Raw genomic sequence first — 23,819 nt, 5'->3', positions numbered from 1 at the left:
ACAGTCCTGGGGATAAATGGATGATGGGAGTGATCTCTGTACTGACCCCTGTTATATTTATACATAGTTATTAGATCTCCCCTCAGTCATCTTTTTCTACAGTGAATAACCCTTATTTTGCTAATCTTCCAGGGTACTGTAGTTCCCTCATTCCAGTCATTACTTTAGTTGCCCTCCTCTGAACCCTCTCCAGCTCTGCTATGTCTGCCTTGTTCACAGGAAACAGAACTGTACACAGTACTCCATGTGTGGTCTGACTAGTGATTTGAAAAGTGGTTGGACTATGTTCTCATCACGGGCCTTATTGGCCTTGGTTTTTTTAATGGGACCTGATGGTTGTCTTCTTCTTGGGTGTAATTGGGACAATTCCTTTTCTGGCCTGTAGGAGAGCTAAAACAGACTTGGTTCTGCTGGGTGGTGGTCGGAGCCCCGTTGGGAGAACGGGTCTCCTCCGTGGCGGCATTTGAGTACAGCGGAGATATGGTCGTAGCAGATGGCATAACTGCCCGCTGGGAGTCCAGCGGTTGGCAGACCGCTCTGATGATTACGGTTTAACTTGCCCGCTGGGAGTCCAGCCTTTGGCATACTGCTCCGATATTTTTGGTTTATTAGGGTTTGCCGCTTTAATAAAGAAGCTGTGGCCGATCACCACCCAGCAATAAAATGATACAGTTGTCGGTGTCTTTTGTTATGGGTCAAGGTTGGGTAAAGGGGCCAGGGGTGAGTTAAAGGTGGTACCCCCTCCCCTGTTTCCCTGGATACCAGCAGTCTGGCAAGCGCCCGACTGTATAGGGAGGGTGCTCAGGGACTGATGGTCCTCCCCCCTTTTCCCCTTAGGGAGTTCAGGGAGTCTGGCCCCGTCTCGGTAATGGTTAAGTAGGTTGCAGATTAGGGTCATTAAGGGTTAATTCACTGGGGGTCCTCCTTAGACAGGATGGGGGCGGTGCAGGAAATCCTGAAGGTCACATATACCTCCTCTCTGTTCCAGTCACTTCCTCTTGCAAGTGGAAGCAGATTGGCCCACCCTCCCTCCCTTTGCGGTTATTTTTGGGAGGCGGGTCGAGGTGCACGGTTATGATCAGTTATGGATACTTGGTTATTCTGTTTTATTTTTTCTATTCTTAAGAGCCCCTGTTGGGAGTCCAGCGGTTTTGGATATTGCTCCGATGACTACGGCTTTTGAGAGCTGCAAATTCTGGTCGAGTTTATGAAGTCACAGCTGGCGGCATTTGAGTACAGCGGAGATATGGTGGTAGCAGATGGCGTAACTGCCCGCTGGGAGTCCAGCGGTTGGCAGACCGCTCTGATGATTATGCTTTAACTTGCCCGCTGGTAGTCCAGCCTTTGGCATACCGCTCCGATATTATGGTTTATTAAGGTTTGCCGCTTTAATAAAGAAGCTGTGGCCGATCACCACCCAGCAATAAAATGATACAGTTGTCGGTGTCTTTTGTTATGGGTCAAGGTTGGGTAAAGGGGCCAGGGGTGAGTTAAAGGTGGTACCCCCTCCCCTGTTTCCCTGGATACCAGCAGTCTGGCAAGCGCCCGACTGTATAGGGAGGGTGCTCAGGGACTGATGGTCCTCCCCCCTTTTCCCCTTAGGGGCGTTCAGGGAGTCTGGCCCCGTCTCGGTAATGGTTAAGTAGGTTGCAGATTAGGGTCATCTTCTCATCGCTTCAATACCCTGAAATTGTATGGTGTCTACTTTGCCCTCATGTGTGGTACAAATGTGGCGTGCAATAGGAGTATCTGCCCCTTTTCGGATATCATTTAGATGTTCCCCTATTCGGCGTCGAAACTCACGTATTGTCTTGCCCACATATTGTAAACCATATATGCATGTGGCCAAGTAAATGACACCACTTGTTTTACAGTTAATAAATGAGCGAATTTCAAACTTCTTACGTGTAACTGTGCTGGTAAAACTGTTACCACGTTCAATTGCTACGCATCCCCCACAACAAAACGTACCAAGGGGTTGACGACTAAGCCATGTAGTTGGCTGTGGGCCTTGATAGAAGCTGTGAACTAGTCTGTCCTTTAGATTGCGGCCTCGGCGGTACGTTATAGTAGGAGTAGCATCTACAAAATGTCCTTCATCTGGGTCGGACTGTAGGATGCCCCAGTAGCAAGTGAGAATTTCCCGTATTTCCTGATGTACTTCATCGAATGTAGCGATGATACGAATTTTATCATTCTCATTCTCTCTCTTACGTGGTACCAGTAGAAAATTGCAATCTACTGATAGTGAATGCTGATACGCGTTCTTCAGGACCTGATTCGGGTAACCCCTCTTTTTGAAACGGTTTTGGAGATCCTGAGCTGCCACCCTGTAATCCGATATCCTAGAGCAATTAAGGCATAACCTTAAATATTGCCCTTTGGGAATGCCCCTTTTTAGAGCCACCGGGTGGCAAGTCTCCCATTGCAGGAGACTGTTTGTGGCCGTCTCTTTTCAAAATAGTCTCGTGCTGAGGTTGCCTTCAATGTCCCTGAAGATCGTCACATCCAAGAATGTAATTTTATTTTTATGGATTTCAGATGTGAAATGTAGACCTAGCTTGTTGTTATTTAGATCCTCCACAAAGCTCTCAAATTCCACTGTACCCATCCATATAATCAGGACATCATCTATAAAGCGTAACCAAAGGCTTTTCTGTTCTGCCCACTTATTGGTGTTATCTGCAACCAGCCCAGGTAAAGGTTGGGGCACATGGGCTTCCCATGAGCTGGTGCTAAACTTTACGGTCAAACAGGAATATATTATGTTCCAAGGTGAATTGCAGCAGTTCTAAAACAAATTCATTATGTTGCCACATATGTATGCCACGTTGCTTTAAAAAGGCCACCACAACCCCACACCCTTTTTCCTGGGGTATGGACCTGTAGAGAGCCTCAACATGTAGGCTGGCTAGCATAGTGTGGTCGTCAATTTGAATCCCTTCAAGCTTTTTAATCACATCCATAGTGTTTCTGATATAGGATGGGAGCACCCACACAAAGGGTCACAAGATTTCACCCACATATGTGCTGATACCCTGTATGAGGCTCCCAACCCCAGAGACAATCGGTCCTCCTTTAAGGGGGGTTAGCCCTTTGTGTATCTTGGGGAGACTGTAAAAGCAAGGGACCACAGGATGTTTACGAAGTAGATACGAGAATTCAGCCTCACTGATGAGCTTATCCTCTCGGGCTCTGACTAGAATGTTTTTCAGCTCCTTTTGAAAAACATCAGTAGGGTTGGATTCCAGAATTCTATAGCAATGGCTATCTTTGAGAATATTCAGGCACATTACTTTGTATTGTTCACATCCCATTATAGCAATATTTTATAACAATGGAGGGGTCGCATTCAAGAGATCTTACGGCCTCCATCTCTCTCTTAGATAGATTGGGCCGACCACTTCTCTGACCTTCCAGCGAACGTAATTGGTCAGTGGTTATTTTAAGGAACATGTCCATTGGTGTATTGTCCCCAATAGGTGGATTTTTTGTGGATGGGAGTTTTGGGGGAGTGAAGGGACCTTCACCCAAACCTCTTTCCCCCTCTTCTATTAGATCCGCCAATAGACGCCAACTCGTCAGAGTCAATACCCAGATCTACACACTGTTGTTTATCGTGTGTTATAAAGAATTTTTCCATTTCAACTTCCTTATACAGTTGCAAGAAAAAGTATGTGAACCCTTTGGAATTATATGGATTTCTGCACAAATTGGTCATAAAATGTTATCTGATCTTCATCTAAGTCACTACAATAGACAATCACAGTCTGCTTAAACTAATAACACACAAAGAATTAAATGTTACCATGTTTTTATTAAACACACCATGTAAACATTCACAGTGCAGGTGGAAAAAGTATGTGAACCCCTAGACTAATGACATCTCCAAGAGCTAATTGGAGTGAGGTGTCAGCCAACTGGAGTCAAATCAATGAGATGAGATTGGAGTTGTCGGTTACAGCTGCCCTGCCCTATAAAAAACACACACCAGTTCTGGGTTTGCTTTTCACAAGAAGCATTGCCTGATGTGAATGATGCCTCGCACAAAAGAGCTCTCAGAAGACCTACGATTAAGATAGTTGACTTGCATAAAGCTGTAAAGGGTTATAAAAGTATCTCCAAAAGCTTTGCTGTTTATCAGTCCACGGTAAGACAAATTGTCTATAAATGGAGACAGTTCAGCACTGCTGCTACTCTCCCTAGGAGTGACCGTCCTGTAAAGATGACTGCAAGAGCACAGAGCAGACTGCTCAATGAGGTGAAAAAGAATCCTAGAGTGTCAGCTAAAGACTTACAAAAGTCTCTGGCATATGCTAACATCGCTGTTAGCGAATCTACGATACGTAAAACACTAAACAAGAATGGATTTCATGGGAGGATACCACAGAGGAAGCCACTGCTGTCCAAAAAAAACATTGCTGCACGTTTACAGTTTGCACAAGAGCACCGCACCTGGATGTTCCACAGCAGTACTGGCAAAATATTCTGTGGACAGATGAAACCAAAGTTGAGTTGATTGCAAGAAACACACAACACTATGTGTGGAGAAAAAGAGGCACAGCACACCAACATCAAAACCTCATCCCAACTGCGAAGTATGGTGGTGGGGGCATCATGGTTTGGGGCTGCTTTGCCGCCTCAGGGCCTGAACGGATTGCTATCATCGAAGGAAAAATGAATTCCCAAGTTTATCAAGACATTTTGCAGGAGAACTTAAGGCCATCTGTCCACCAGCTGAAGCTCAACAGAAGATGAGTGTTGCAACAGGACAACCACCCAAAGCATAGAAGTAAATCAACAACAGAATGGCTTAAACAGAAGAAAATACGCCTTCTGGAGTGGCCCCAGTCAGAGTCCTGACCTCAACCCGATTGAGAAGCTGTGGCATGACCTCAAGAAAGTGATTCACACCAGACATCCCAAGAATATTGCTGAACTGAAACAGTTCTGTAAAGAGGAATAGTCAAGAATTACTCCTGACCGTTGTGCACGTCTGATCTGCAACTACAGGAAGCGTTTGGTTGAAGTTATTGCTGCCAAAGGAGGTTCAACCAGTTATTAAATCCAAGGGTTCACATACTTTTTCCACCTGCACTGTGAATGTTTACATGGTGTGTTCAATACAAACATGGTAACATTTAATTATTTGTGTGTTATTAGTTTAAGCAGACTGTGATTGTCTATTGTTGTGACTTAGATGAAGATCAGATCACATTTTATGACCAATTTGTGCAGAAATCCATATAATTCCAAAGGGTTTACATACTTTTTCTTGCAACTGTAAACAGCATTAGGTCCTTGACCCACTTAAAAAGATTGAAGGAGCAGGTTGGAACAAATGACAGGCCTTTATTTAAAACTTGCATCTCTAGGGGATGTTTTCCCAGAGGAAATAGGCATATCTGTGCAGGGCCGGCTCTTTAATAAGGCAGAGCATGCGGCTGCTTGAGGGCGCAGAGAAGGGGGGGCGGTGCCAGCGTGGAAATTTTATTTTATTTTTTTAAGTACATAACTTGCGGACTTGCCCCGCCGGGCTAGGCCGCCAGCCCCAGCCTGCAGGTGTGCCGTTCGGCCCCGGCCCTCACCTCCTCACAGAGCGGCATGCAGGCTCGGCAGCAGCACGGCATCGGCAACACAGACAGTCACGGGGTCAGGGGGTGTGACTGCCAAGTGGCACTGCGGCGGGCGGCAGGCAGAAGCAACGGGTTTAGACTGGGTAGCGGAGGTCTGGAGACTGGAGGCGGAGCTGTTGGTGGTGAGTAACTGTGTGGACAAATGTCTCTGAGTGATGCGAGTAATCCAGCAGTTGCTTTAGAGGCGACTCTGGTGGGGTCTTATGAAGCTCTCACAAATTTGGCGTACAGACAGGGGGCCTATGCGGCACATATCTTCACGCCTGCAATTGGTGCGGCGCTGGCAGTGTGGAGTAAGAGAGTGAAGGCACATATAGTGCAGGAGAGTGGAGAGAGTTGGTCACCGTTTTTACCCTTATGGAGGAACAGGGTCCTTCCGGAATTGTTGTCTCTCCCGGATTTTGAGTTCTGGCCTCAGAGGGGCTTGCGATACCTCACTCAGTTATACGAAAAGGGTTTATTCAGGTCATTTATTAGCCTTAAATAAGAATTTCAACTACCCCAACACTCTTTGTATAGATACTTCCAGCTTCGGCATGCCTGCAGTGCCCAATTTGGTAGGAGGCCACTGGCGTTGGAGTGCGGTCCGGTGGAGGCAACAATAATGCAGACTATTGTTGCCTCCATGGACAGATCCTTTGATAAATGGAGGCGAGATGTGATAGAGTTAGAAGCCCACCACGTGAAGGAACTAAGCCAGACATGGAGATCGACTGTTATTAGTGCCAGGGATCAACTCATACAATTGAAATGGTTGCACAGAGTATATTTCACACCTGGTAGATTATTCAAAATGAGCAGATTAGCCACTCCTCAATGTACGCGCTGTGGATCGGGTGACGGCTACTTCCTTCACGTGGTGTGTCAATGCCCGGTTATTAAAAATTTTTGGGCACAGATACATACCTATTTACATTCAAAGGTGGAATTTCCGGAGATTTGTATTCCACAGTCAAGTCTGCTGGGAATTGTTAATGATATAATCCCCACCAAATAGGGTAGAAGACTATATAGGTTGCTTCTTTACTATGCTAGGAAAACCATACTTTTAAACTGGAAACCCCCGAAGGTTCCCACTATAAAACATTGGATTCAAATAGTTAACTCAGACCTGGAGCTCTATAAACTGGTCTTTGAGCATAGGAATGCTCCTGATCGCTTCCTTAAAATATGGGATCCTTGGATTAATGCGCACACAGTGACACTTTGATGAGATTTTGTTTTCTGTGCTGACCCGTGGAGGAATGGCGTGTTTGGTTGTATGGTTGTTGGTGTGAGTGTGATCCGGCACACTGTGCTTGCAATTATGGTTCGCTAGCGAGTTGACTTAAGGCAGGAATCTCCTGTAGTACATTCTGTTCTGGGACATGACCTGTGCTTGGTGGCGACCATTAAGATATTTTTTGCAGTATGTAACTGTGTATTGTATAACTTGTAAGTCTGTTTTTTCGAAAACCAATAAACAGATACTATTAAAAAAAAAAAAAAATGTCTCTGAGTAGTCTGTCTATGCGGCCCGCAGGGAGAAATGTGACAATATGGATGGAGGGGGAGAAATGTGACAATATGGATGGAGGGGGAGAAATGTGGGAACATGGATGGAGGGGGTAGAAATGTGACAATATGGATGGAGGGGGAGAAATGTGGCAACATGGATGGAGGGGGGAGAAATGTGAGGGCTGATGTGACAGGTGATTTGACATGGAGGGGAAGGAAATGTGACATGGAGGGTGAGAAATGTGAAATTGAGGGGGTAAAATGTGACATGGAGGCCTTGAGGGGGAGAAATGTGACATGGGGGGCTGATGGCTGACATGGGGGCTGATGGCTCACTAGGGGGGCTGATGGCTGACATGGGGGGCTGATCTGAGGTCTGATTAACATTGGGGGTCTGATTGCTGGTCTGACCTGAGGTGTAATGGAAAATATTTTTTTCTTATTATCCTCCTCTAAAACCTAGGTGCGTCTTATGGGCCGGTGCATCCTATAGGGCGAAAAATACGGTCCTCAAACCAGCGATTGTCTGAAGCAGAGCGAAGATACCAGGACCACACAGAGGAGAAGCCAGCCAATGCAGACGGGACCAGGGCCATTGTGAGCTTCGGAGGGGGGGGGGCGCCAAAATGTAGCTTTGCTTGTGTTGACAAAAATCCTTGCACCGGCCCTCAATCTGTGATAAAGTCCATGGACAAATGAGTCCAGGGTCGGGATGGATAGACAAGGGAAGGAGAGATCCTGAAGGCCGAGTATGAGTCACCTTAGCACGCGCACATGTCTCACAAGCTGCCACATAGCCCTCAACACATTTACGTAACCCTGGCCACCAGAATCTCCGGGAAATGAGATCCACAGTGGATCTGCTCCCAGGGTGTCCCGTAAGAACAGTATCGTGATGTTCCTTAAACACCTTGTGTTGTAGTTCCAAAGGGACAAACAACTTCCCTGGAGGACAGGAATCAGGTGCCTCTCCCTGGGCCTCCAACACCTCTGCCCCAAGTTCAGGATAAAGGGCGGATACAACCACCCTATCAGCCAATATCGGAGCAGGATCCTCTGAATCACCACCCCCGGGGAAGCTACGTGACAAGGCATCCGCTTTGATGTTTTTAATCCCAGGGCGATAAGTGACAATGAAATTAAATCTAGTAAAAAACAACGACCATCGGGCCTGCCTTGGGTTCAGACGTTTAACCAAATCCAGATAGGCCAGATTTTTGTGATCAGTAATTACCGTAATGGAATGAATCGCTCCTTCCAACCAATGATGCCATTCCTCAAAAGCAAATTTAATGGCCAGCAACTCTCTATTACCTACCTCATAATTTCTTTCAGCAGAAGAGAGTTTTTTAGAGGAAAAAGCACAAGGGCGCCATTTGCTAGGAGAAGGACCCTGCTACAAGACTGCTCCAACCCCTACCTCTGATGCGTCAACTTCTACAATGAATGGTTGTGACACATCAGGTTGGACCAGAATAAGAGCAGAAGCAAAAAATTCCTTTATCTCTGAAAAAGCATGTAATGCTTCCTCAGACCAGACTGAGAAATCCGCACCTCTTAGTTATATCAGTTAAAGGTTTAACAACAGTTGAGTAATTCAAGATAAATTTACGGTACTAGTTGGTGAACCCTAAAAATCGCATGAGTGCCTTCAGATCTTCGGGTTGATCCCAGTCTAACACAGCACAAACTTTTTCCGGATTCATATGAAAACCCAAAGATGAGAGTAGGTACCCCAGAAATTGCAGTTCTGGGACCGCAAATACACACTTCTCCATTTTAGCATGCAATTTAATCTGTCTAAAGATCGGTAAGACCTGTCTCACGTGATCCTCATGCTTCTCCATATCAGGGGAATAAATTAAAATATCATCCAGATAAACCACCACAAACCTGCCCACCGGATGATGAAAGTTGTCATTGAGGAAGTGTTGAAAAACAGCAGGAGCATTGGTCAAACCAAAAGGCATGACCAGATTCTCAAAATGACCCTCAGGAGTATTAAAGGCCGTTTTCCATTCGTCACTTTCCTTGACTCTTATCAGATTATATGCCCCCCTCAAATCCAATTTAGAGAACACCATTCTGATTGAATAAATCTGGATTCAAAGGAAGGGGATAGGGATCAAGGATAGTGATGCGATAAAGCTCACAGAAGTCCAAACATGGCCTAAGAGTTCCATCCTTTTTTTTAACAAAGTACCCTGCAGCCACTGGTGATTTGGATGGTCTAACATGACCTTTAGCCAAATTCTCAGTGATATACTCTCGCATGGCTACTCTTTCAGGTTCAGAAAGATTATACAACCAAGACTTTGGCAATCTATCTCCAGGAATAAGGTTGACTAGGCAATCATACTCCCAATGAAGAGGCAACTCCTGGTCTCCACCCTCAGAGAAAACATCCGAAAAATCTGAAAGGAAAGAACGTAACATTTTAGTAGTTACAACAGAAAGCGACGTGCTGAGACAGTTGTCAAGGCAGTAATCACTCCAATCGAGAATCTGTCTCGCTTGGCAATCGATGGTAGAGTTATGTTTGGTTAACCATGGTAAACCTAGCACCAGAGGAGCAGGCAAACTCTCCTGCACAAAACATGATTCAATATGAGAATCTCCCACCTTTAGGTGAATGTCCTGCACTATTTGAGACAGACACTTTCGAGAGAGAGGGGGCGGAATCAATTGCAAACACAGAAATATTTTTGTCTAATGCGCTTGTTGTCAAAGCATGCATACGGACAAACTGGCCATCCACTAGGTTAACCTCTGCCCCACTGTCAACAAATAGCTCAATTTCCATAGTTTTGGAGTCTAGCACCACCTTGGCAGGCAGGGGAAATCGGGTACTACCAGTAAATGACAAAAGTACATTCTCAGATTCCCCACCCACACTACCAAGAGTGAGAAGAGGACTAAACAGATTAGTTTTTTTTTCTTTTCATCTTGATGTTTAACATGAGGACATACGTTAACAAAATGTCCTCCTTTACCATAGAAAAAGCAAAGTCTTTTCTTAACGCTAAAGTTTTTATCACCTGGTCCATGAGTGACCTGCCCCAATTGCATTGGCTCATCACCAGACATGAGCTCGAGTGTCTCTTTACCCAGAGTGTCAGAAGAGGCCGCTTCCATATATGATAGTACGTCCCGGGCGAGAGGAACTTTATATCTCTCCCTCAGGCGTCTATCAATACGTACCACTAGAGACATGGCCGCCTCCAATGATTCAGGATTTTCGTGAAATGCCAAAGCGTCCTTCAGGTTCTCAAACAGCCCTTGACAGAATTGACTACGGAGAGCTGGGTCATTCCACTCCGTATCAGTTGCCCACCTCCTAAATTCAGAGCAATAGGGCTCCGCAGAACGCTCTCCCTGCCGCAAACCACGCAACTTAGAATCGGCCAGGGAAACTCGATCTGGGTCATCGTAAATAAGTCCCAGAGCTCTAAAAAACTAATCTACCGACCTGAGGTATTGTGATCCGGTTGGCAAGGAGCAAGGCCAAGACTGAGCGTCACCTTTAATTAATGAAATAATAATCCCCACTCTTTGACTCTCGTCCCCAGAAGAGTTAGGACGTAGTCTAAAATATAATTTGCACGACTCCCTGAACCGAACAAAGTTGTCTCTTCCCCTGGAAAACCTATCCGGGAGAGCGACCTTAGGTTCAGGGCAGGCTTGGTTCCCGCTGCCGGAACCCACCGCCTGTGGTCTCTGAAATTGTGCAACGGCCGTAAAGAGGTCAGCTACCTCCAAAGAGCCTCATCACTGATAACAAGCAGAACCTGAGGAGAGGTGAGATCCTGCCAAACAACAACATACAAAGAGGAAAACAGAGAGACCTGTCAGATAGCCTCATGTGCAGTAAGTCTATCCGATCTACTCACCTCTGTCACGGGAGGGACCGTGACAGTTTGTCCTTACGTTCTGCGTCAAGGTGAAAACAAGAAGAAAACGTTTTCCCATCTCACTCTTGGTGGTGTGGGTGGGGAGTCAGAGAACTTACTTTTGCCATTTACTGGTAGTACCCAATTTCTCCTGTCTGCCAAGGTGGTGCTAGAGTCCAAAACTGTGGTAATTGAGGTGTTTATTGACAGTGGGACAGGGGTTAACCTAGTTGATGGTCAGTTCGTCCTTGTGCATGGGTTGACAACAAGTGCATTAGAGAAAAATATTTCGGTGTTCACAATAGATTCCGCACCACTTACTCAGAAATGTTTGTCACAGGTGGTACAGGACATCCATCTAAGAGTGGGTGATTTTCATCAGGAATCCATTTCGTGATAGAGGGTCTACCTGCTCCATTGGTTCTGAGTTTACCATGGTCGAGCAAACATAATCCTACCATTGCCCATAGTAAAAAGAAAATGAATAGGGCGGCACTCACCAATGCTGTGTTGTAAAAGCAGTCCTTTATTCATAAGAAACAATATTCTCACACATCTTAGCGGCGACGGGCGTTTTGCGCTAGTTCGCGCTTCCTCAACGGCCGTCGCCGCTAAGATGTGTGAGATGTGTGCGCACCGCCCCTGCCTGTTATCTTAAACATTGTTTCTTATAAATAAAGGACTGCTTTTACAACACAGCATTGGTGAGTGCTGCCCTATTCATTTTCTTTTTACTATGGATATTGTTGTTTCTATGAGGGCTTGAGCACTACTATATTGCTTTTTGAGGACGTGGACATGCGGTGGATGTTTTTGAGGTGTCCAGTCACTAGCCCAGCAGCTGTGCCGCCGGTTTCTCTGATTTTATATAATCCTACCATTGACTGGCAAGCGAGACAGATTCTCAATTGGAGTGATTATTGCATAGACAACTTAATACATCTTGACCACTAACGCTGTTCCCTCTTTTATTTCAGATTTTTCTGATGAGTGGTTGCCATGGGTTACCCCCACATCGGGAATATGATTGTCCTATCAATCTTATTCCCGGAGCGAAGTTGCCCAAATCTAGGTTATATATCCTCTCTGAACCCGAAAGAGCGGCCATGCGAGTGTATATTGCCGACAACTTGGCTAAGGAACATATTAGACCTTCCAAGTCCCCAGTGGCGGCAGGGTTTTTCTTTCTAAAGAAGAAAGACTGAACCCTTATGCCATGCCTGGACTTCCGTGAGCTCAATCGTATTACGGTCGGTGATCAGTACCCCCTTCCTTTGATTCGTGACTTGTTTAATCAAATTGTGGGTGCCAAAGTGTTCTCCAAGTTGGACCTTAGGGGGGCATATAATCTGGTCAGGATTAAGAAAGGGGATGAATGGAAGAAGGCGTTTAATACCCCAGAGGGTCATTTTGAGAGTGTGGTCATGACATTTGGATTAACTAATGCTCCCACGGTTTTTCAGCATTTTGTTAACGATATCTTTCATCATCTGGTGGGGAGGTTTTTTGTTGAGTATCTGGATGACATATTCATTTATTCTCCAGATATGGAGACTCATCAGGATCACGTGAGACAGGTGTTTCAGATCCTAAGAGAGAATAAATTGTATGCTAAGATGGAGAAGTGTGTATTTGCATTTCAGGAAGTGCAATTCCTGGGTTACCTACTCTCATCTTCAGGTTTTCGTATGGATCCTGAGAAGGTCCGTGCTGTGTTAGACTGGGATCGACCCAAAAATCTGAACGCGCTTATGCGGTTTTTGGGATTCACCAAATACTACCATAAATTTATTTTGAACTACTCGACTGTGGTCAAACAGTTGACGGACATGACTAAGAAAGTTTCAGATGTCTCAGTCTGGTCTGATGAAGAAGTGTTTTGCTTCTGCTCCTATACTGGTGCAACCTGATGTGTCACAACCATTCATTGTGGAAGTTGACGCATCCGAGGTGGGGATAGGAGCAGTTTTGCCGCATGGTCCTTCACCTAATAAATGGCGCCCATATGCTTTCTTCTCTAAGAAACTCTCGGCTGCAGAAAGGAATTATGACGTGGGTAATAGAGAGTTGCAGGCCATTAAGTTGGCTTTTGAAGAATGGCGTCATTGGTTGGAAGGAGCTCATTGGCCGCCTCCAATGATTCAGGATTTTCGTGAAATGCCAAAGCGTCCTTCAGGTTCTCAAACAGCCCTTGACAGAATTGACTACGGAGAGCTGGGTCATTCCACTCCGTATCAGTTGCCCACCTCCTAAATTCAGAGCAATAGGGCTCCGCAGAACGCTCTCCCTGCCGCAAACCACGCAACTTAGAATCGGCCAGGGAAACTCGATCTGGGTCATCGTAAATAAGTCCCAGAGCTCTAAAAAACTAATCTACCGACCTGAGGTATTGTGATCCGGTTGGCAAGGAGCAAGGCCAAGACTGAGCGTCACCTTTAATTAATGAAATAATAATCCCCACTCTTTGACTCTCGTCCCCAGAAGAGTTAGGACGTAGTCTAAAATATAATTTGCACGACTCCCTGAACCGAACAAAGTTGTCTCTTCCCCTGGAAAACCTATCCGGGAGAGCGACCTTAGGTTCAGGGCAGGCTTGGTTCCCGCTGCCGGAACCCACCGCCTGTGGTCTCTGAAATTGTGCAACGGCCGTAAAGAGGTCAGCTACCTCCAAAGAGCCTCATCACTGATAACAAGCAGAACCTGAGGAGAGGTGAGATCCTGCCAAACAACAACATACAAAGAGGAAAACAGAGAGACCTGTCAGATAGCCTCATGTGCAGCAAGTCTATCCGATCTACTCACCTCTGTCACGGGAGGGACCGTGACAGTTTGTCCTTACGTTCTGCGTCAAGGTGAAAACAAGAAGAAAACGTTTTCCCATCTCACTCTTGGTGGTGTGGGTGGGGAGTCAGAGAACTTACTTTTGCCATTTACTGGTAGTACCCAATTTCTCCTGTCTGCCAAGGTGGTGCTAGAGTCCAGAACTGTGGTAATTGAGGTGTTTATTGACAGTGGGACAGGGGTTAACCTAGTTGATGGTCAGTTCGTCCTTGTGCATGGGTTGACAACAAGTGCATTAGAGAAAAATATTTCGGTGTTCACAATAGATTCCGCACCACTTACTCAGAAATGTTTGTCACAGGTGGTACAGGACATCCATCTAAGAGTGGGTGATTTTCATCAGGAATCCATTTCGTGATAGAGGGTCTACCTGCTCCATTGGTTCTGAGTTTACCATGGTCGAGCAAACATAATCCTACCATTGCCCATAGTAAAAAGAAAATGAATAGGGCGGCACTCACCAATGCTGTGTTGTAAAAGCAGTCCTTTATTCATAAGAAACAATATTCTCACACATCTTAGCGGCGACGGGCGTTTTGCGCTAGTTCGCGCTTCCTCAACGGCCGTCGCCGCTAAGATGTGTGAGATGTGTGCGCACCGCCCCTGCCTGTTATCTTAAACATTGTTTCTTATGAATAAAGGACTGCTTTTACAACACAGCATTGGTGAGTGCTGCCCTATTCATTTTCTTTTTACTATGGATATTGTTGTTTCTATGAGGGCTTGAGCACTACTATATTGCTTTTTGAGGACGTGGACGTGCGGTGGATGTTTTTGAGGTGTCCAGTCACTAGCCCAGCAGCTGTGCCGCCGGTTTCTCTGATTTTATATAATCCTACCATTGACTGGCAAGCGAGACAGATTCTCAATTGGAGTGATTATTGCATAGACAACTTAATACATCTTGACCACTAACGCTGTTCCCTCTTTTATTTCAGATTTCATCGTCCCCTATCGCCCTGTGGTTAAGAACGTCAAGGCTGATGCTTTGTCGCGTAGTTTCCCTGGAGGGTGATTCGGAAGATCCTGGACCGATATTGTCTGAAGGGGTAGTCATATCCGCACTATATCCCGACCCTGAGGCAGAGGTGTTGAAGGTCCAGGGTGATGCACCGGATTCTTGTCCTCCGGGGAAGTTGTTTGTTCCTTCTGATTTACGTCACAAGGTGTTCGAGGAACATCACTGTACGTTTCTCACAAGACACCCTGGGAGCAGCTCCACTGTCAATCTCATCTCTCCTAGATTCTGGTGGCCGGGGTTGCGTAAGAGTGTTGAGGACTATGTGTCTGCTTGTAGTACTTGTGCACGTGCTAAGGTGACACATACTCGGCCTTCCGGATCTTTACTTCCATTGCCCATCCCATCCAGACCTTGGACTCATTTGTCCATGGATTTTATCACAGAATAGCCTAATTCTTCAGGAAAAACTGGGATTTTGGTGGTTTTTGATCACTTTAGTAAGAGGGCGCATTTTATAGCATTGCCAGGTCTACCTAATGCTAAAACTCTTGCACAAGTGTTTGTCGATAACATTGTGAAATTACATGGTATTCCTTCTGATATGGTGTCTGATAGGGGGACTCAGTTTGTTTCCAAATTTTGGAAGGCGTTCTGTACTCATCTGGGGGTACAATTGTCCTTCTCTTCAGCTTTTCATCCTCAGTCGAACGGACAGACTGAACCCACTAAACAGAATCTGGAGACTTATTTGAGATTTTTTGTCTCAGAGAACCAGGAGGAGTTGTCTTCATTTTTGTCTTTAGCCGAATTTGCCATAAATAACCATAGAGAGGAGTCGACTGATAAGTTGCCGTTTTTTGGGGCATATGGGTTCCACCCACAATTTGGCACATTTTCTGGTACGGAAACTTCTGGTATACCAGAAGAGGACAAATTTTCCTCTTCTTTGTCATCTACTTAGCGGAAGATTCAAAATAATAAAAAAAAAAAGTGCAATAAGTATAAACGTATGACAAGAGACGTATGAATGGTCGGGACCTGAGAGTGGGTGATTCTGTGTGGCTGTCCAGAAGAAACATTAAGTTGAAAGTACCCTCTTGGAAGTTGGGTCCAAGGTTTATTGGTCCATATAAAATCATTGCCATTGTTAACCCGGTTGCCTTTCGTCTTGAACTCCCTCAGGCTTCGAAGATTCATAATGTGTTCCATAAGTCATTGTTGAAGAGATATGTCGAACCTGTTGAACCGTCCTCCTTGCCTCCCCCGCCTGTCATGGCGGATGGTAATCTAGAAATTAAAATAGCCAGGATAGTGGACTCCCGAATTCTCCGTAGATTCCTCCAGTATCTTGTCCACTGGAAGGGTTATGGACCAGAGGAGAGGATGTGGGTTCCAGCAGCCGACGTTAATGCTAATCGTCTTGTGAAAGCTTTTCACAGGGCTCATCCTGATAAAGACGGTCCTGGGTGTCCGGAGGCCACCCGTAGAAGAGGGGGTACTGTCACGGTCCTGCCTGTGACAAGGACTAGAAGATCGAGGAGACTGTCTGCACGTGATTGACAGCCTCTTTGGTTTCACCTTTCTGTGTTGCTGGGGATGACATCACCTCTTGTCTCAGGTGTAGCTTAAGTGGTCATTCCTTCTCCTCTATTTAGTCTGGCCTCACCTATCATGCTATGCGGTTGATAGCTCCTTGTTTGTGGAAGTCCTGGTGTTGGTTCTCTCTGAGTTCCTGCTCATCTGCATACTTCTGGAAATTAAGTGTATCTTCTTTGTTGTTTGTTTTCCTTTACCTCCTGATATTAGGCCTGAGGGGTCTCCTATTCATTTATCTGGGAAGGAATAGGCCATCCGCGTCCTGACACTATCTGCAGGGCCCTGTTAGGGTTAGATAGGGCTTAGGTTCCTGTGTATGAACATTCCTACCATCAAGGTCTGTTCATACTGATAGCAGTCAGGGCTTGGCGTAAGGACTCACTAGGTGTAACCATTTCCCTTTCCCTAGGTTCCAGGCCTAATACCTTTTCCCTTCCCTTCTGTGTTCAGTGTGGAGTGTATTTACCGCACTGCTCTGTGACAGTTGCCTTGCATATGAAAATCTAATAAAAATCAACACAATACTTCAAACAAAACCGAAGGAGTGCCTAAGTTATTTTATTTGATTATTCTACTGGGTTGGGAACCCACAACTAGAGCACCCGAACAATAGGACACGAGTGCCATATTCTACCTTAAATACTATGTCCCGATACGTGTCGCACCGAGTCTGTGATGTCAAGTAATAAGTTCTTCTACAACCAGGAAGAAACTGACACTATTCTTTCACAAATAACACTATCAAGCGAATTCCTACAAACTCCGGCTTCTGAATTCAAGGCCAGAGACTTTGAGAGGGAATCAAGCAGGTTACTTAACTATGATATCCACTGCACTACTCTGGCGGAATACTTAAGAGTACAGAGAATCCCGAGGGGCTTATGTATGTCCATACAACCTCCCATTTTTATGGACAATCCAGCATTCAGTGAACAATTCGAATAGATCCTGAATAAATGTTCCTTTGATTTGATGACCCTGACTATTTTATATCTACAGCGATCTGTTATATCTACAGCGATCTGTTGTGACAACAAAATAATTCATTACTGCAGCAGAGCAAAGAAGGAAGTGGAAGCCACAAAAAGGAAGAAGTTTCTATGAGACTCCAAGATTACAAGAATAACAGAATCTACAAATGGCAAGATTTCTACTCTTCACACAGCAGACAAAGATCTTCATCACAGACCTCGTCAAGATCAGGCTCCAGTACGGAAAGAAGTTCCAACACGATACAAGCCTCCACTTCTTTTTTAGGGAGAAGAAACCAGTCAAAAGGCGACCGACGCGGAAGGGGGGCCAGTTCTTTCGAAATAAACCGGGACCCAATGTGGGAGTGGGCTCCGTCATCTCCTACCAATGTCCTGGCACATACCTGGCAGTGCTCCATCATCTCCCACCAGTGTCATGACACATATCTGTAATATACCAGTGCTCCATCATCTCCTACCAGTGTCCTGGCACATACCTGTAATATAACAGTGCTCCATCATCTCCCAACAGTGTCCTGGCACATACCTGTAATATATCAGTGCTCCATCATCTCCTACCAGTGTCCTGAAACACACCTGTAATATACCAGTGCTCCATCATCTCCTACCAGTGTCCTGGCACATACCTGTAATATACCAGTGCTCCATCATCTCCCACCAGTGTCCCGGCACATACCTGTAATACACCAGTGCGCCATCATCTCACACCAGTTGTATAATTTTTGTTTTCTGTTTTGTTCTGAGATTTACATGTATTTTTGTATATGTCATTCAGTGTAAATGTCATTCATCTTCTACAAGTGTCATGGCACATACCTGTACAGGGTCCTGACATATATCAGTGCGCCATCATCTCCTACCAGTGTCACTGCACATACCTGTAATATACCAGTGCTCCATCATCCCCTACCAGTGTCATGGCACATGCCTGCACAGGATCCTTATATAACAGTGCTCCATCATCTCCTGCAAGTGTCATAGCACATACCTGTACAGGGTCCTGACATATACCAATGCGCTATCATCTCCTACCAGTGTCATGGCACATACCTGTACAGGGCTCTTATATACTAGTGCTCCATCAGCCCTTCGGATCGGTTGAGTCTGACAGTGTGGCCCACTACCAGAGAAGGTTGTGCACCCCTGTTCTATGCTGATAGAGCATAAAAGAATTAAAAGATGTGTTTTGGTACATGAGGGTGCGGAGGGCTCGTTCCTATACACTTACATTTAGAAGAACGGTTTACGTATAAATTTCACAAGGAGGATGGCAACACTTCTTCTATGGGCAGCACAGTGGCTCAGTGGTTAGCACTGGTGCCTTGCCGCATCGGGGTACTAGCTAGGTTTGAATCTGACCAAGGACAACATCTGCATGGAGATTGTTTCTTCTTCCTGTGTTTGCATAGGTTTCCTTCCACGCTCCAAAGACATTCTGATAGGGAATTTGCTGTATTTTTCGCTTTACACAATGCACTTTTTTCCCCAAGTTAGGGTAAATAGCAGTACATCTTATACAGTTAATACTAGTTAGTACTTCCATTATGGGGGGGGGGCCAGTGAGAAGCGCTGCTAGCACTGGCTGCACTCAACGCTGCCTGGTCTTCTCCAGGTGCATGCCGCACTGTCCTAATTGGGTACAGCGTCAGAATTAAGGGCGCGCACTATTACCCGACGATGTGTGACATCAGGTCACTGTGTAGAACAGACCTGGAGAAGACCAGGGAGCGGCGAGTGCAGCGCACCATCCGGAAAGGTAAGTCTATTTAGTTATTTTTCGTCTGATCTGAAGTCCGATATAGGGGGTCTGATCTGAGGTCTGATATGGGGGTCTGATCTGAGGTCTGATATGGAGGTCTGATACTGGTGTCTGATCTGAGGTCTGATATGGGGGTCTGATACTACAGCTGATCTAAGCTCTGATATGGTGGTCTGATCAGAGGTCTGATATGGGGGTTTGATCTGAGGTCTGATATGGGGGTCTGATCTGAGGTCTGATACTAGGGTCTGATCTGAGGTCTGATATGGGGGTCTGATGAAGGGGACTGATCTAAGGTCTGATATAGGGGTCTGATCTGAGGTCTGTTATGGGGGTTTGATCTGAGGTCTGATACTGGCGTCCAATTTAGGGGGCTGATGAAAATTATTATTTTTTCTGATTTTCTTCTAAAATCTAGGATTTGTTTTATAAATCGAAAAATATGGTAGATTGTGAGCTGCATTAGGGACACCAAGTGATGATAATTTCTTTAAAGTGCTGAGGAATATGTCAGCGCTATATACAGTATTGTGCGAATTAATGTGAACACAACCAAGTATTTTGGTTATGGCAACACTGTTATGTCCATTCTGACAGTTGTTTTGATGGTAAATCATTTAATCTTATGATCGCCATTACTTACCGCCAAAAACACGTACAATTATTAATAATTTTTCGGTTATGTTTGAGCGTTTTTGATATTTTGCAATAATATTCGATCATTTCTAAAATAATACATTTCTGATAATTTCTAGGTTTGTTTACGATTGTTTGGCATCATGGATATTACTCCAAGGAAAAGATGATGAAAAATAGACTGAATTGGGCCAAAAAATAAGCCAATTAGACCAAAAATGACTGGAGGAAGGTGCTGTTCTCAGACGAGACACACTTTCTAGTGCAGGGCCAGCGATCAAAATTCGTTTGCAAGAGGGTGGATGAAAAACTTACTGCAGCCTATATTGTTCAATCTGTCAAACATCCAGTTATGAAGATGTTCCGGGGCTGTTTTTCGTACTCGGGACCTGGCAAATTTATTCCAGTAGAAATTCCTTGAATAGTGAAAAATATAAAGCAATGCTAGATCGATGTTTGGCTCAGAAGCTGGAGAAAGTTCAAGCCAACGGCAATGCAATGTTCCAACAAGACTCAGCTTCATACCATATTTCTAAGACTATGGTGAAACATTTTAAGGACAAGAAGATTAGCATTTTAGACTGGCCTGGAAATTCGCCAGATCTCAATTCTATTGAGAATGTATGAGCGATCTGCAAGGCCAAATTACAAAAGATGGACTGTACAACGAAAAACAAGATGGTGGAAGTAGTAATTCAGGTGTGGTTTTGAGAGGAGTCAATCAAGAATAATGTTAAAAATCTAGTTGACTCCATATGTAACAAAATTTAGGGTGCTTTTTCTCCTGTTACCCCTTATGAAAATGAAAAATCTGGGGCTATGGCAACATTTTATTGGAATAATTTTAGATTTTCATAACCAGGTGTTTAAGAAATGCCTGTGGGTTCAAAGTAATCACTACATCCCTCAATAAATTTCTTGAGAGAAGTAGTAGAAGGGGGGGGGGATCAAAATGGGGTCACTTTTTTGGGGTTTCCACTGTAGAGAGATACCTCAGGGTCTCTTCAAATGCAACATGGGGCCTAGAAACCAGTCCAGCAAAATCTGCCCTATAAAAACCATATGGCACTTCTTCTGAGCTCTGCCGTGTGTCTATATAGCGGTTTATGACCAAACATGGTGTGTTTCTGTAAATTGCAGAATAAGGGTCCATTCAGACGTCTGTAAGTGGTTTGCGGTCCACAAATTGCGGATCTGCAAAACACGTGTATCGGCTGGGTGCGTTCCGCATTTTGACCTATGATAGAAATGCCTATTCTTGATTGCAGACAAGAATAGGACATGCTTTATATTTTTGTGGGGCAGTGGAACATAGCTACGGATGCGGACAGCACATGGTGTGCTGTCCACAGCTTTTGCGGCCCCATTGACATGAATGGGTCTGCACCCATTCCGCAAAATTGCGGAATGGATGAAGATGGGCAGCTTTGCATGCAAACACCAACATGGCACTGAGCTGTAGACCGAACAGCCTGCAAAGTTTACCTTAAAACAAGTCTCTGACCAGCTTCTCTCGGCTATCACTGCCTGCCAGGCTACTTTAATGGGTAAGCTGGATGAGGTGCGCGTGGATGTCAGCCTGCTGCGCCAAGACTTCCAGGCCCTAAGAGAGCGGGTGTCAGCAGCTGAAGGCCACATCTCTGCAGTGGAAGACCGCTTCTTACCTATGGCGGCTTGGGTGAGTACTGTGGCTCTCTCAGCGGAGCAATGACAGGTGAAGGCAAATGACCTTGAAAGCTGACTCCACTGTAAGACAAAGGGGCAGAATTTGGAGAGTTTTGCTGAAATATGGCTTAATGAGAGCTTTGGGCAATATTCCTCTGCTTTTGTCATGGAAAGGTCCCACCAGGTTCCCACCCGTCCACTACCTCCTGGTGCCTCACTGAGACCTTTTCTTAAGCGCATACTGGATTGCAAAGATCGTGACCTTAGCTAGACAGAAGGGCCCTATTAAACTGAATGATTTGGCGATTTCCTTTTTCCCTGACTTCTTGGTGGACCTACAGAAAAGGCAGGCTACCTTTACGGCAGTCAAGAAGCGTCTGAGCGATGGAAGCATCCCATACTCTATGGAATTCCCAGCCCATCTCAGGGGGGTCTGCAACAACCAAGTGTCATTCTTTGCCTCTTCATCTGAGACCACAGAGTAGCTAGATACAGTTCCTGGTTCTCCAGCTCCTTGCTCAAGAGACTGACCACATGTCGAATATTGTGTAATGAAGTCAGTCGGCACAGCGTACTGGTTGAGGGGTGCTCGGTTTGTGTGGAGGTAATCCCAAAATCAGAAGAATAAACCGGCACTCCCAAAAATCTTTGCTGGTGATAGATTTATTGGTCACTCATATGACGCGCGGCCTTTGAGTGCCGAAACGCCGTGCGTCATATGAATGACCAATAAATCTATCACCAGCAAAGATTTTTGGGAGTGCCGGTTTTCTTTTATTCACATGTCGAATATGTCTGATTCTACAATTACATCCCTGGAAGGACCATCTTGTGCTTTTTTTACACTCCAGTCAGGAAGATGTCTCCATTTGGTTCCTAATACTACAGTTCGGATCACATACACGACAGCTTATCGGTGCCTAACTTTACTAAAAGCTATATGCTACCAGAATCTACGTGGATAGTTAGTAGGAGCCTGTGTTAGTTTTTAGTGTACTGACTCCATAATTCTGTTCAGGATCCAAACCTACCTGTTGGGCTTAGTGTTGGGGGGGGGGGGGGGGGGTTGGGCGGAAGGTAATCTTTTTGTGGGACTTTGTTTTGTTTTACTTTTGTGTTCTTTTGCCCACTTTTTTCTTGCATGGCTGATTGTGCTGTATATTCTGCTACGGGAATATGTGGGGGTCTGTCTTCTATGGTTACTCGACTGTGTTGCTCAATGTGATATGTTTTCTTTGCCTTGCACTTTATTAAAGGGAACCTGTCACCGGGATTTTGTGTATAGAGCTGAGGACATGGGTTGCTAGATGGCCGCTAGCACATCCGCAATACCCAGTCCCCATAGCTCTGTGTGTTTTTATTGTGTAAAAAAAAACAATTTGATACATATGCAAATTAACCTGAGATGAGTCCTGTATGTGAGATGAGTCAGGGACAGGACTCATCTCAGGTTAATTTGCATATGTATCAAATCTTTTTTTTACACAATAAAAGCACACAGAGCTATGGGGACTGGGTATTGCAGATGTGCTAGCGGCCATCTAGCAACCCATGTCCTCAGCTCTATACACAAAATCCCGGTGACAAGTTCTCTTTAAGCTTTTTGTGATACTCGGAAGGGGGTCGATTGGAGCTTGTGGGGGTGAGGGGTTGGTTATGCTGCCCATAGACTTCTATTATGATGGAATGCAAAATGGAATGCCTCTTAAAGGCTTCCATGGTACATGCCTCACCAGGAAAGGTTAAAGGACCTTAACATGTATAGCTTGGAAGAAAGAAGAGACAGAGGGGATATGATAGAAACTTTTAAATACATAAAAGGAATCAACTCGGTAAAGGAGGAGAGCATATTTAAAAGAAGAAAAACTACCACAAGAGGACACAGTTTTAAATTAGAGGGGCAAAGGTTTAAAAGTAATATAAGGAAGTATTACTTTACTGAGAGAGTAGTGGATGCATGGAATAGCCTTCCTGCAGAAGTGGTAGCTGCAAATACAGTGAAGGAGTTTAAGCATGCATGGGATAGGCATAAGGCTATCCTTCATATAAGATAGGGCCAGGGACTATTAATAGGATTCAGATATATTGGGCAGACTAGATGGGCCAAATGGTTCTTATTTGCCGACACATTCTATGTTTCTATGCCATCATAGAATTCCGTTATACTCTGTGGTAACGGAATCCATAACGGAATTGTCACATAACCCAAACGCCGAACCCGAACTTGCAAACCGGAAGTTCGCTCATCCCTACTGATGGCCCATCCCTAGCTACATGGGAGTAGATGGGGAATGAGTTTTATTTTAACTGCTTCCCGACCTCCTCCACAATGAAAGTTAAGACTTT

This window comes from Bufo bufo, chromosome 3 (genome assembly GCF_905171765.1).
Source record: "Bufo bufo chromosome 3, aBufBuf1.1, whole genome shotgun sequence".
NCBI classification, from domain to species: domain Eukaryota; kingdom Metazoa; phylum Chordata; class Amphibia; order Anura; family Bufonidae; genus Bufo; species Bufo bufo.
This window is presented reverse-complemented; position numbering follows the sequence as displayed.